This window comes from Mastomys coucha, unplaced genomic scaffold (genome assembly GCF_008632895.1).
Source record: "Mastomys coucha isolate ucsf_1 unplaced genomic scaffold, UCSF_Mcou_1 pScaffold15, whole genome shotgun sequence".
Taxonomy (NCBI): domain Eukaryota; kingdom Metazoa; phylum Chordata; class Mammalia; order Rodentia; family Muridae; genus Mastomys; species Mastomys coucha.
In genome coordinates this window covers 80,578,477-80,593,433 of record NW_022196897.1, presented here as the reverse complement: position 1 = coordinate 80,593,433, position 14,957 = coordinate 80,578,477, and the positions used below count along the sequence as shown (strand labels likewise).

Here is a 14,957-nt window from a genome sequence, read left to right as displayed (position 1 = left end):
TATATATATATATATATATATATATATATATATATATATATATGTATATGTATATGTATAGTAAAAATGGCCATCTTGTGGAGGGCAATCTACAGATTCAATGCAATCCCCATCAAAATTCCAACTCAATTCTTCACAGACTTAGAAAGAACAAATTGCAAATTCATCTGGAATAACAAAAAACCTAGGATAGGAAAAACTATTCTCAACAATAAAAGAAGCTCTAGTGGAATCACCATCCAGGACCTTAAGCTGTACTACAGAGCAATTGTGATAAAAATTGCATGGTATTGGTACAGTGACAGACAGGTAGATCGATGGAATAGAATTGAAGACCCAGAAATGAACCAACACACCTATGGTCACTTGATCTTTGACAAAGGAGCTAAAACCATCCAGTGGAAAAAAGACAGCATTTTCAACAAATGGTGCTGGCTCAGCTGGCGGTTATCATGTAGAAGAATGCAAATTGATCCTTTCCTATCTCCTCACACAAAGCTCAAGTCCAAGTGGATCAAGGACCTCCACATAAAACCAGATACACTCAAACTAATAGAAAAGATAGTAGGGAAGAGCCTCGAGCACATAGGCACAGGGGAAAATTTCCTGAACAGAACACCAATAGCTTATGCTCTAAGATCAAGAATCAACAAATGGGACCTCATAAAGTTGCAAAGCTTCTGTAAGGCGAAAGACACTGTCAATAGGACAAAATGGCAACCAACAAATTGGGAAAAGATCTTTACCAATCCTATATCTGATAGAGGGCTAATATCCAATATATACAAAGAACTCAAGAAGTTAGACTCTAGAGAACCAAGTAACCCTATTAAAAATGGGGTACAGAGCTAAACAAAGAATTCTCAACTGATGAATACCGAATGGCTGAGAAGCACCTAAAGAAATGTTCAACATCCTTAGTCATCAGGGAAATGCAAATCAAAACAACCCTGAGATTCTACCTCACACCAGTCAGAATGGCTAGAATAAAAAACTCAGGTGACAGCAGATGCTGGAGAGGTTGTGGAGAAAGAGGAACACTTCTTCATTGCTGGTGGAATTGCAAGCTGGTACAACCACTCTGGAAATTAGTTTGGCAGTTCATCCGGAAATTGGACATAATTCTACCAGAGGATCCAGCTATACCACTCCTTGGCATACACACAGAAGATGTTCCAATATGTTCATAGAAGCCTTATTTATGATAGCCAGAAACTGGAAAGAACCCAGATGTCCCTCAACAGAGGAATGGATATAGAAAATGTGGTATATCTACACAATGGAGTACTACTCAGCTATTAAAAATAATGAATTTATGAAATTCTTAGGGAAATGGATGGATCTGGAGAATATCATCCTGAGTGAGGTAACCCAATCACAAAAGAACACACATGGTATACACTCTCTGATAAGTGGATATTAGCCCAGAAGATCAGAATACATGCAGTACAATCCACAAACCACAAGAAACTCAAGAAGAAGGAAGAACAAAGTGTGGATGCTTCATTCCTTCTTAAAGGGGGGAACAAAACACCCTTTATTTTCTAACTTGAGAAAATGGAAAGAGTAATATTTGAAATACATGTTAAATTGTTGGCACTGTGTCCAACACATAGTGGACCTCACCATCAGTCTTTCACATTCTAAAGTCCATTTCATATTTAATAACTCCAATGAATAGGAGAAATGCCCAAGATCAGAGTGGTTCTATCTCCCATATGTCAATCAGTTTACCTATAGTTGTGGCTAACTCAATAAGGGTCATTGTGAAACAAACAAAAAAATGCATCTCTTACCTAATCCTGAAGTTGGCGTATAAGCTGAGCTAGTCTATGTATGCACGGACGATAAGAAATAAGTCAGGATGTGGTTTTGCTTACAGGAAGAACTCCAAGCCAGAATGTAACATAGATTCCATTTATCTTCTAAATAATTGCGTGGCTTTGGGAAAATCATTCTTTTTTTCTTTTTCTGGGCCTAAGTTTATCTAAGAGAGTTTTGCTCATTTTAAAGTTCATAGATTTGTGTGTTTGTGTGTTAAGCTCTAATGTTTGTAAAGGACTAACATATAATTTCTACCTGTAAACAGCATTACAAATGTCTTTCATATTATGTTCCTTCAGTTTTTACAGAACACACACACACACACACACACACACACACACACACATCTGCTTATTCTGGTCAGACTTTAATGTATCCAGATGCACAAGATAAATCCTGACTTCTCTGAATCAACTGGAAACACTTCTTTTTCCTCTGCCAGATATTTGCTTTCCAGCATCCGTTCAAAGTAGGAACAGCTGCATGACTCAGTTGTGGTCAATAACACACAGAAACCATCTGATGGGCTCCTCATAAAGCTTTCCACATTCTCCCTGCTTAGAGGCTACCAGAGACTCAGTGGTGGTCATCTTGTGAGCCTAAGGTTACAAAACCACAAGGAAGACAAATCAACCCATTTGTAACTATGGAAATGCTAATGGATCTTCAATAATATCATCTAGTCACTAGCTGTTACCTTGGAACTTTTTCCTCAATAATGGATGTCATTATGATTAAACTGCTATTACTTAGGTAGCTATTACCCCCAGGTAACTATTCCAAACTTACACACTGCTCTCATGGGATGTCTCCATCTGGTAATAAGAGGCAGACAGAAATGCTGTAGAGTTAAATAATTACTATAATAGAGGTGCAGATAATTATTTCTGTTTTAGCTAGCTGACAGGTTACTGCAAGGACAAAGCAGAAAACGGATATGAAAATGCCACTGAAGAGCATGCAGTAGAATGTAAGAAGTCATACTGGCATTAAAATGGGAATTACATCAACTACCCAGAAATACCAAAACCCTAAAGAAGATATGTGAATGATAATTATCAGACATAACCCTCACTGGCTGCTCATTCTGACCTGAGTCCTACTCTGAAGTCACTACATCTATTAATTCATTGATTCTTATAATACATTCACAGCAAAAGTTGCAGGTAGGGAAGTGGCTGGTATGTGAAGAAGGCAGCCTTGATACTGACCTGATGCTCTCAGATATCAAACTGCACTACATTTCAAGCTGTTAGAATATTACTCAACCTGCTTATTCTTTATTCACACTCAAAATAATGGGTTTCACTGTGCCATCTCTGCACATGCACATAGTATGCATTTGCTTATAATCACAGCCAGTGGCTTCTCTTGAGCTCGCGCAGGCGTGCGCACATGCACGCGGACACACACACACACACACACACACTGGTCTCCAGCCTTCCTCCCAAGTGCTTCCTTTCTAGATTCAGCTCATATTTTTAAATCTAAGAGGATGCATGTTATGTTTGCTATTCCCAATCTGCTTTGCCATTCTTGTTTTTCAAAAGAATGTAAGTTAACTTTAGAAGTTAAGAATCTCCCAAGTCTTCTGATGTTAATTATGGAACATCCTAGACCTTCTCATGTGTTTGTAAAATTGTTCTTGATTAAATAATAAAGACTAAATAATTCAACCTTTTTATTAATCAGGAAGATTAATTCTATGCATCTCATGAAGAAGTAATTCACTACAAGAGAACCAAATCAATGAATGTAAACGATATGTGTGGGAGGAGGGAGAGAAGGGAGGAAGGCAAGGAAGGAGAGGAGGGGTGGATGGAGAGAGAGAAGGAAGAAAAGAGAGGGGGTGGAAGAATAGAAGGAAAGAAGGAGAAGAGAATAAGAAGGGAAGGGAAGAGGAGGGAAAGGGAGGAAGGGGGAGGGAAGGGAAAGGAGGGGAAGGGAAGGGAGCAGATCCTCAACTTGGTCATTAATTGTTTCCAACATCACTCTGGAACAGCAAGGAATAACCACTGCTATTCAATGAAGGAAAAGAAGCTAACATTAATTGAGCACCACACACAATCTATTTTATTATCTCCCATTATACTCAGAACAATCTGATTATAATGAAACTGCTGTGCTCTCAATTGGCAGACTAGAAGGAGAAAGTAAGTTTAGGCAACTGTCTTTGGGTGACCTAGACTATAAACTGTGTAGTCATACCTGGAGAGCATGTTCAGCAGAGTCTGACCTGTGTGGATAGGCTGTGAGTACTCTCAGCCACCCCAGCACAATTGTCCAATTAAGTAAGTACCTTCATTGGACCTTAGCTCCAGTCTTTGATGTCATTTTATTCAAAGATGGTGCCTGTGCTTGTACTGCCAACATGTTGGCATGGGTGCACTGGTGAGAGGAAAAAGCATACTATGAAATTAGATATGACTATTGTAAAAGATTTAATAATAGTCATGACTGCAGAGAAAGAAGGAATCTGAGTCATTTTCTGTCTTAAAGAAAGTGTGGGTCGGGAAATAGCTAAGGTTAAACTAAGTCTGGGGCTCATCATAATTCAGCACCATGGGCAGCAAAAGAGGGGCTGTAAAACTGAAATATGAGACAGACAAGAGATAAAGGGGAAAGAAAGAAAATGCTTAACTCCCAGGTTCCTCCACAGGAATTTGAAACTGTCGAGCGTTTTATTCACCCTTTCATTCAGGGCTATTTATCTTCCTCCTGCCATCTGGACTCCTCCTGAAGAAAAGCCATTCTTGCTCATACTTGACAGTGCCAGCCACTTCCTCCAAGGGATTCAAACCTGTTTGTTTAGCTTCTATTGTGGTGTCTATATGTCACACTATTTCTCTCAGAAGCTTTTGACAAGCATGACCACTTCTATCTGGCACAGGAAGCTGGACCTGGAACCAAGAGAACAGAGCACCAGGCTCAGCTGCATGACAGTTTTGTAAGCAAGCAATATTTCAGGGAGATTTTCCAATCTGTGAAGTGGGGATTCTGAGGAAAGCTCGCTAGGAATCTACATTCTTCATTAAGGTATAGAAACAGCCATGGAGTGACCATTCCTGAGAAAAGGGTATTAAGAGCAAAAGCACTGTGAAGCAAGGGTACCTTACAATCAGATAGTGATGTGTATTGTGCGATACACATTGAAGACAAACATGAACAGTGGGTGAGTATGGTATCAATTTACTAAGTATATTATAAATACATTCAACCTATTGTTAAGCCATACTGGATATTTGTAAGAATATACACATCCACATCCTAGAAGCATTAATTGGATTTAATATGTTTTTTTAACAAGACATACATTTGAAAGGGAGAAGTAGTGGGTATTAAGACTGTCTGGAAAGAGTTACAGCTAGGGATCAGGGTATGGTCTGCATATAAATATATGAAACTTTTGAAGAACGCATAAAAGTTTTAAAAAATATAGGCATGTCAGTTTAGAAGTTTCTCAAGTATCCACATGCTTATGGATTTCTACATTCACCATGATGATACCACTCTGTAGCCTTCAACTCTGTCACTTTTTCCAGGCCACCATGCCCAGTGCTTATACTATTCTTTAAGAAAATTATTTTCATTGGGCAAGGGTACTACAGTCTTTGCATTCCTAACAAGCTTGGGAAAGGATTTCAGAACTAAACCTAAAAGTGATGTTGTGGTCGTGCTTTGTTAGCAAAAAAAGGACAATTTGTCTGCTATTCCAAAGAAAATGCTTCCTCTTTTCCTGAAAGTTATTCCCCTTGGAAGAATATAAAGAAATAATAAGGAGCTGGAGACGTGTCTCACTGGTTAGGAACACTGGTTTCTCTTTCAGAGGACCCAGGTTTGATTCCCAGCACCTGGTGGTTCACAACTGTCTGCAATTCCAGTCCCAGAGGACTCAATATCCTCATCTGGCTTCTCTGGGCACCAGGCATGCATATGGTACACACACATACATGCAAGCAAAATTAAATCCATATATGTAAAAATAATAGTAAACAATTTAGTATTGTACAAAGAATAGATTGTCTACTTAAGCTCTCAAGTCAAGCGAAGCAGCCACTGTGGTTACCATGAGGTGACAGCCATTGTGGTTGACAGATACCTGCACTCCCATCAAGTTCCAGGAAGATTTATGAAAGTTGGGAAAACCTACATTGAATAGTGTAGCTCAAAAGTCAACTAAGCTCGGGAGATTTTAAGCTAAGGAAGAAAGGAAAAGCTCTTCAGCAAAGCACTTCCAAGATACTTTGGCCTGTGCATGAACGTTATAGATTTTCCAGAGTACTAGGAAATCAGGTAGAATTTTCCACACAAATACTTGGAGGGTCTATTAACACAGAGAAATGGTTCAGATGAGTTTCTGGGAGATAAATGCCCATGATCCAAAAAGGGTAATGGTTTCCTGAAGTTTGCACTTAACAATAGAGATAATAACAGATGGTGAGCAAAAAAATATATAAAGGAAAAGATGGGAGCTAAGAAGACTTTTATCCCTATAATTTCTGTGGTTGATAATGTTTGTTGATGTGTCAGGTAAAAATGGGATAATATTTTAACAAAAGCTAGTTTAACTGTGAGAACAGCTCAAAGACCATAAATATAATTTGAAATCATCTGAAAGTGACTAAAAGGTGTAGGAAATCACAGCCTTTAATACAGAGGGTAGATTGGAGCTACTTTTGTAAAACCCACTAGACTGAAACCTTCTTTGAGGAGATACTGCTATGTGCAGTCCAAAATTGAAAGGGCATGGTTCATGATGAAGTTATTTTAGGCAAATTATTATTTTTAGGAGACCAACAAAAGTACAATCATGCCTTAAAGTCCCATTCTTCTACCCTTGCTTTACTTCCAAATTATGGTTTAAATGTTTTAATCTGAATTTTATAGCCCCCTATGGAAATGAACGATTATTGTATTTGAATGTTTCTAAAAAGTTCACATTAGAAACTTAATCCTTAACTTTACATGTTGATGGTATTTCAAGGTGGGATCTTTGAAAGGGAATTAAAATCAGATCAGGTATTATGGGTTTAAACTTAAGGTGTTTCCCAATAATCATGAGTTAAAGATCTGGTCCCAGTACAAAAATACTTAGTATCTTAGTTAGGGTTTCTATTACTGGGATAAAACACCAAAACTGAAAGCAACTTGGGAAAGAAAGGATTTATTTTGTATTACAGAAAGTCAGGACAGGAACGTAGAGGCAGGAACTAATGCAGAGTCCATGACTGAATGCTACTTAGCAGTTTGTTCCTAGTAACTTGCTCTTCCTGGTTTCTTATACTATCCAGGACCACTCACTCAGGGGTGACACTGCCCAAAATTCACTAGGTCCTCTCACATCAATCACTAATTAAGAAGATGCCCTCCAGGCTTGCCTAGGGGCCAATCTTATAGACATATTTTCTCATTAGGGTTCCCTCTTCTCAGATAAATCTAGCTTTATTTAATTAATTTAAAAAAAAATAAAAAAGAATAAAAGAGAACAGGACACACAGAGATGAAATGTGGGGAAATAATTGGAGCATAAGGATTCTGACCTCATCAATTGGTTAATCAATTGATGGGTTCATAGTTTGAGAGGCTACTTGGAAGTGATAGAAATGAAGGAGGTAAGAAACTTAAATACTGGGAAGAATTCCCTCAGGGCCTATACCTTGACTCTGGCCCTTCTCCACTTCCTCTCTTAGTGTCATTTGCCAAGCACTTCCATCACCATGATGCCCTGCCTCAATACAGGCCTAAAAACTGTGGAGCCCACCAGCAATAGCCTGACACCCTTGCTTCCACTGAGTGCAGTACTGCTCCCTGGGAAGTGTTCTAGGGCTGTATAAGAAAGCTAGCTAAGCATAAGCCTGAGAACAAGGCAGCAGTCAGAGTTATTCGGTGTTTTCTATCAGGTTCCTGCTTGCGTCCCTGCCCTGACTTCTCTCTATGGTGTACAGTGACCTAGAAGAATGAGCCAGATAAACCCTTTGCTGCCCCAGATTGCTTCTGGACAGTGTTTTATCACACAACAGAAATGAAAGCATGCTTCCACTTCCTTGCCACATGGTACCTTACTCCATGTAATGCTTCAGCATGAAGTCCCTCACCCGAGCCATACCCCATCTTTGGACTTCCCAGTCTTGAGAACCACAAGCCAAATACATCTATTGTTAATGAATGTCTCAGTGTGTTATATTCTGTGATAGCAATGTAAAATTAACATCAGGCATGGGGCAAGGCAACTTCATATTCAGATAGCCGACTCAAATTATCATTTAGGAAAAAGTAAATAAATGGAACAGCACTTAACTTATACTTGCAAAGTTTTTCTATAAATATGTGTGTTGTGTGTATACACTATTAATTTTTAAAAAGAAAAATAAAACTTTTTTCCCAAAGTCAATTTGTATTGCATCATGAAGTACATATATATCTTCTCTGATCCAAATGAAACATTAGATTGTTCTTCCATAAAAATTCCCTCATAGAAATGTATTTGTTCTGATTAACTACTTTCTAATGTTCCTTTTCTCTGGCATGCATAAATGTATACTTAAGTATGGTAACCTGGGCTCTTTGGCAAAGAATTGCTGAGCACCTGAGAGCATTTATAAAATAACAACAAGGCACCTAATGCCTTCAGACTTGGAAAAGGCTTTAGGAGCAACACATCTCCTCACCCCTGTGATGCCTAGGATGAAAAGACTAGGACATAAATCAGGTGAGGTGCCACAAAGATCTCTGCTCAAACAACCTCATCATCCTTCATTCATAATTAGTGACTGACTTCAATGTCTTCCTCGCGGAAGGAAACAGCATATTTCACCTCCATGGTAAAGGTTCATCTACCTCACGAAGTATTTCCTGTGTTCTACTCGGAAAGAAGGTCTGTGGTTATAATCCCACCACAGCTGCATACCTAGGTCTCCAAATATAACCCCACTCTCTGCCTGTTAGTCTGAGACACTGTCTTGTATAGTCTGGGTGGGCGTTGAGCTGGCTGAGGCTGAGAGTGAAATTAAGCTCCTGGGCTTCAGAAATCTCCTAAAGAACCAGCATTACAGTGTGTGTGTGTGTGTGTGTGTGTGTGTGTGTGTGTGTGTGTGTGTGTGTGTGTGTGTGTGTGTGTGTGTGTGTGTGCGTGTGTGCGTGTGTGCGTGTGTGCGTGTGTGTGTGTGTGTTGCCTCCACCATAGCATCTGAAGTGGTGTGTTGGGGACCAAACCTAGGGTCCTAGGTGTGTTAGGTCAGAGCTCTACCCACTGAGCCACATTCATAACACTAAGAACTACAAATCTAAATCTGATGACTACACTTGGAAGACACCTTCAGAGTTCGACAGTCTAAATTTTGTATGTTATAATTGATTCTGGCAGCACCTTGCACAGTGCTTCTCCCATACAACTTGGCATATATTTCAGAATGAAAGATGTAACAGAAATGGAGTATTGCAATGGAGGATAACTAGATCCTTCTTTATTCATACACTTAAGAAATACTATTGACCACAGCACTGTCCTAGGCATTATTACAGAGCAGGGAGTAAAATGTGGTCCCTACTAACCTGCTGCTTTTAAAGAAGATGGAGATGATGAGTTCAATGTCCTAGTGCATATCTGCAACCCCAGTGCTCGGGAAGAGGAAGCAAGAGGGTGTTCAAGGTCATCCTCTGCTGTGTAGAGAGTTCAAGCAGCTCAAGACTGCCTCACAAAAGCACTAAGAAATGACAAGGGAATGGAATGATAGCTAACCCGATTTGCTTGTTACACAAAAAATATACATGTATCAAAACATCACACTATGCCCCACAAATATATACAAGTATTAGACACTAATTAAAATAAACATAAATGATCTAGCCAGGAGAGTAAACTTGAGCAGTGCTCCAAACAAACACAGACATATTAAAATGTGATGCCTTTTTCTAGAAACACAAATTATGACTCAGTGTTTCTTACAAATAAGATAGAAAGAAGGGAAGGATGGAGAGAAGAAGGATGGAGAAATTGGAGGGAAAGCAGGCAGATCACTATATTTGGGCTGAAAATAATAGTGATGACACAGATGTCATGTGATTAAAAGCCTCAAAGCCATGTGCCAATATCAGGCCTTTGTCCTGAAGATAAAGTAAATCAACTAAACATTTTTTTCCTTATAATCTAATAAACTTTACTTTTTAAAAAAATGACCATTTTTCCATTTTTTGAAATAAATCAATGAATCTTTTTTATTGCAAAACACAGTATATTCACAAATATGTACAAAATTTATTAAATAGTTCAAACAAAAAATACAGCTGTCCTCAACTACTTTTATAAATAATTTCACAAAGAGGGTAGAAAGAAATATAAGATTAGGCCTGTCATATAAGAGGCATCTCCACAATCCTTTGTTTCTGATTTGAATTCTACATAAAAATGAATTGTTCTTTAGAAGACCCATGTGTGAAACTATGCACAGGGCAGGTGGCTCAACAGGACACTGAGACAGGTCACTGGGGATTTGGGAGTCTTTTTAGAAACATTTTTTTAAATAAAAGAAAAAATATGCTTCATTTGTATTTTGTAAAAGGTTTCTCTGACTTATTTTAACAAGTGTTAATTGTGTAGGAGGTGAGAAAGATTGCTAGCCTGACTCCTCTGGCTCCTCTGGCTCCGCAGAGTCCTCGGGGTCCTCGGAGTCCTCTGGATCCTTAGGGTACTCGGGGTCATAGGGATCCCATGCCCAAATTGCATAATCCCTCCACTAAGGATAGTAAGCACCTAAGGAATGCTGAGAGTGGGAGAAACAGTCTTCCCAGGTAGAGCACACCTATCAGTTATCCAATACCAAATAGTTATCCCCCAAAACATATGCTTACAAATAACATTATATAGATTCAACTGAGTAGGTTGAGTTTATAAACTGGAGCAGGGGTAATATAACAGAAATTAAAGGAAAAAGAGACCACAAACTTGAAAGAGAACAAGGCAGTTAACGTGGGAAGGTCTGGAAGAAGGAAAGCGAGGGGGGAAATAGCAAAATCATTATAATCTCAAAAAATAAAATAAAATTTTAGACATTACTTTTTTTTTAAAGGTTGAGAGCTTCAGACATTGCTGATCTTTTGCACTGAGCAGCAACTCAAGGAGTCCATGTCACCAGTGACCTGACGGGCTCTTTGTAAGTCCACTGGATGATGTCATGGGCATCAAGATAAAACTGCTCTTCTGTAATCATATTACACACAAAGGGCCTCTTGATCTGTGGTTTGATACAAAGTTCCCAGTTCATCCCTGAGAGGATGGTTTGAGAAAGGAGAGGGAAGAGGACTGAGAGGCATGATGATGAGAAAGAAAAGATAGATTCGATGGAGGAATCACAACACACTCCAAATACCCCCCCACACACACACACACACACACATACACAAAGCCTGTCCTGGTGCCTTTAACTGTATAGTTGTCTCCAGCTTGGAAGAAATGAACAGTAGAGATGCAAAAACCAAAACTCCCTTGGCATGCCAAAGCTCTCATCTCTTCAAATACCAGGATATGTTTTCTTTCTTCTCTTTTTCTGTTTGCTTCCTTCTGTGAGTTGAGATATTTTCATTGCCTATGAAATCACATTGTTCTAAACACTATAAAACACATTTCTGGCCAAAAGCAAAATTAATAAGTCAACTTTCATGAACACTAATAGTTGGAGTCTTTTCTTCAACTTCTCACTGTTTCTAATGGATACATAAAAATAATTTAGAGTGCCCTCCCAAAAATAATTAAATAAGTCACTTTAAATTTTGCCCAGTTACTGTGTATCCTACAAAATAATTTATCTTTAGTAGGCTGTGACGTGTGGTGGTCTGTGTACCACACGTGTCCAGATCCCTAAAAGTCTCCTAAAATTCTGAAACTACAAAAATATTCTCCCAGTGCAAGGTGATCTATTTGATACATGATCAATTAAACCTGGGATTTGTTTGAAGTGAGCTACAGGCACTTAAAACAATCAATCATTCGTTGTTTTACATTTGAGCACGTGGCATCTGGATTTGGCAACAGGCTCTGGCTGCTTCAGCACCGTGGACAGAGCCCCATGCTCGCCTCCAGCTTCACAGACACTGTCCTTATCTTAGACTCCAAGGTGAATCCAGAAATTCATTAGTATTTCTGTGAGTAGTTAAGAATCAAAGAAATAACTCACCTGTCTTTGTAAATGATAAGTCTTTATTTCTTTTGTTTCAGAAAACAAACCAAAAATTGAATCAAGTCTTCTAAATAAGAAAGAAAAATATATACTCTACCAAAAACACATCTAATATCTCCATAGATGATATTAGGATATTCATAGATACTGTAACTTTTCTTCACTTAAGATCACACTATCATAATATTTATGTGCATTGTTTTACCTTCTTAAATGTGTGTCTATGAAGGTGAACAAATAATTGTGTGTATGTATGGTGTGTGTCTGTCTGTGTCTTTGTGTCTGTGTTTACATGTCAAGACAAGCAGACAACCATAGGTATTAACCTCAAGAATACCATCTACCTCCTTTGTGACAGAATTTATTAATGGCCTGGAGCTCCACATATAGGTAGACTAACATACCAGTGAGCACCAGGGATCCTATCTCATGCATGCCCCAATGTATGCATGTGAAATGAACAAGTAAAAACATAATAAAAATAATTGAAGAACTCTAAGGAAAATCCCATGTTATAGTCATAGAGCTATAATTCACACAATGTCAAAATAGATCCTAGTAGAGAGCCTACTGCTATTATAAATGAACATCGTATTAAACTGACTCTCCATGACTTATTGCTACAGCTATGTATTAGTGCACCACTCAGCCCTCACCAAACAGAATTCCTTTTGAAGCAGATGGTAATTAACACAGAGGCCCACAACTGATAGGCATGCCGAGAATAAAAGATTGGAGCATGCAGCCTCAAATGGGACATTTGAATCGTAGTCTCTCCACCCAAGGTTCAGGGGTCACTGTGGAAGAGGCACTGAGAAGACCGTAAGAGCAGGAGATGGCTACAAAGAAAGAGTGGTTTCCAATGCAACAGGGAATGTGCACACATAAACTCATAGTAGCACATCATGTAGAAAACCCACACAAGCTCAAGTCAGAGAAGATTCCAGCATAAAGGGAAGGGAGTGAGCATGAAGTTCCTCCCTTAGCTAAGTTAGGTAAGGAGCAATGAGTAATTGATAGCTTATGAAAGAGGGAAAGACTATTTCCTCTAAGTCCATGGCTTCTGGTGAGTCAACCAAGCGCCAGTATGTGGCCCCGCACTAGGAGTATATAGACAGCACAAATTGGTTATTTTTAAAAGAAGAATATATGCACTTTAGGAACAGAGAGGTAAGAAGAGCTGGAATCTGGGAAGAATTGGGGAGAGCAGTGAGGGTAAATATGATCAAACTACATGAAATTCTCAAATAATTAATTAAAATATTTTTAGAAAATAAAAAAAAGACAAAAGAAAAATCCTAAATATTATTTTCTTAGGGCTGAAGAGAAGGCTCAGTGACTAAAAACACCACCCGTGGCATGACTTCTGACTCTATTCCATCAAGGTTCATAGGTTAGCAATATTATCCTCACAGCCAAACAACTGGTAGCTGGAGATTGCTCTTCCACAGGACCCAGGACAGTTCCCAGAGCCCATGCCAGGCACCTCCCAGCCACCGGTAACTCCAGCTCCAGAGGAATCCAATGACTGACATCCAGACAATAAACCTGTGTTTTAAAGGCTGCTTTCCAAAACTGGCTGTCTATGATAACCAATCAAAAAATATATATTTTCATATTCACCCATTTTAAAAGAGGAAACAGAACATAGGCTTAAAGACCTTACCAAAAATCATCAGTGACCTACAGCTCAGAATTCAGAATTGTTCTACTTTTTTTTTTTTTTTTTGGAAAAGGTACCATGTATTACAGGCAGGTCTAGAGCTCACTACTAATTAAAAATAGCTTTGGATGTCTCATCCTTCCTTATCCTAAGTTCTAGCATTAAGGTGTGTACCATCATGCCTCCTTTATACTGGTGGGAAGGGGCTGAACCCAGTGCTTCATAAACCATGCTAGAGCAAACACTCTTCCAACTGAGCTCTCTCCCCAGGAATGGTTGCACACTTTAGAAATAAACTAAATTATATACTATATAGCTCCACTAAAAGGACTGAGCTAGCACAAGCAATCTAGCATGTTTCTATTTATGCACCAAGATCTACTGATATTCACATTCACTGGGACAAAGCCCACGAGTAGTTTTACAAGATCCTGGGAAATTTCAGATGAAATCAGATCAGACCGAAGGTTCCAAGGAACCAGGGAGGTTCCAAGAAAACAGTTTTTCTGATCCTTGGATTTCCAGATTTTGAATATGACACTATGGAGTTAAATTTATTGAGCAGGAGACATTCTGCATGCATTAAAATTTAATCTTTACACTAAGGCTCTAAGGAACACTTTATTAGTTCCATTTTCTACGTGAGCAAATGTAAGCTCAAAGAAATTAAAGAACATGAGTAAGGTTATGCATCAGCGAAGGGTAACCAAGGCTTTCTGCTTCTGCCGTCTGTGGCTCCAACTACCTTTGCTTCTTCCCAAAGGAACACCATTGTGGCATGACTTCTGTCTCTATTACATCCAGGTCCAAAGATTAGAGAAAACAAGTTCAATATTATTTTCATAGCCCAAGCTGGTAGCTGAGATTGCTGCACATTCCAGAATGTGGCTACGGCAGGGACTTTTACCTTGTTCCACTTTAGGCATGAGAAATAAGTCACCTCCCCCTGCCCCAACAGCATGCCATCTTGGTGCCTCTGCTGAAAAGCTGCTTCCTTTCTGCTGCCAGCCTGTCCTGACTGTTACCTCACAGTTATCAATTGATGGAGATCATAAACCTTCACTCCCTACAACTGGCAAGAAAAGAAATTAGCAACATTTCACAGACTAGCCCCCCTTCTGATTTTTCCCACTGTTTTGACTGATGAAAGATTTTTAAGAATCTGAGAGATGGAACAGGCTTGGTCTGTCATCCAGTCAAACCATTTCAAAGTTCATAAAGATTTAAAGACCCAATTCATATCTATGTATCACTTCGTAGGCCTTTCATTGCCTTCATTTATAACTAAAAGAAAAATA

General features: G+C 38.9%; 1 long non-coding RNA gene across 1 annotated transcript in view; it reads right to left on the bottom strand.

Annotated features, from left to right (window-relative positions):
* The window catches only part of LOC116090536, a 60,001-nt gene extending 45,354 nt beyond the window's left edge, over positions 1-14,647 (bottom strand). The window contains exon 1 of the long non-coding RNA XR_004118719.1: positions 14,567-14,647. This is a non-coding gene — a long non-coding RNA (uncharacterized LOC116090536). The remainder of the gene's footprint in view (positions 1-14,566) is intronic.
* Positions 14,648-14,957: the final 310 nt, after the last annotated feature.